The sequence below is a fragment of the Panthera pardus genome, unplaced genomic scaffold, assembly GCF_024362965.1.
Source record: "Panthera pardus isolate Hobbes unplaced genomic scaffold, ASM2436296v1 HiC_scaffold_7, whole genome shotgun sequence".
NCBI classification, from domain to species: domain Eukaryota; kingdom Metazoa; phylum Chordata; class Mammalia; order Carnivora; family Felidae; genus Panthera; species Panthera pardus.
In genome coordinates this window covers 14,060,889-14,061,438 of record NW_026527002.1, presented here as the reverse complement: position 1 = coordinate 14,061,438, position 550 = coordinate 14,060,889, and the positions used below count along the sequence as shown (strand labels likewise).

The 550-nt window shown below is 47.1% G+C and overlaps 1 pseudogene; it reads right to left on the bottom strand.

Annotated features, from left to right (window-relative positions):
• Positions 1 to 267: 267 nt before the first annotated feature.
• LOC128775382 (U4 spliceosomal RNA) lies at positions 268 to 344 on the bottom strand (annotated as a pseudogene).
• Between the last annotated feature and the right edge of the window lie 206 nt (positions 345 to 550).

The following is a 550-nucleotide window of genomic DNA, read 5'->3' as shown; positions in this document are numbered from 1 at the left end:
ATAAGTGAAATGAGGAATCTGGAAGCAGGGTCAGGGCCCCCAAAACGATTAGCCTTACTCAATCACGCCACACAAATTCCCTTTACCAATCACTGGGTCAGGGATGGTCATGTGATCCTGCCCTAGTCAATTCCAGTGAAAGAAAAACTGAGGGCTTTTGGGAAAGTGCTTCTTGGTCCTAAGAAGGAGGCACAAGGAGAGACAGCCCTTTCTTGGTCCCCTGGACACTGCCATATCGGGAGCTGCTGCAGGCATCTTGCTCACAACCTAAGAATGTTTTCAATTAGCAATAATCGCGCCTCGGATAAACCTCATTGGCTACGATACTGCCACTGCGCAAAGCTTCACAATCTAAGAATGAAGCCAACACAGATGAAGGCAGATCCAGTAGAAAGCACACAAGGTAAGCAGGAGCCCCTCATCCTTCCCCGGATCCTGTGCTAGTCCTCAGCTTCCTGTTACATGGAACAATGAAGTTCCTCATTGTTAAGCCAGTTGGAGAAGGGCTTTCTCTTGCTGATGCTAAATCTGTCTTTACTAATATATATGT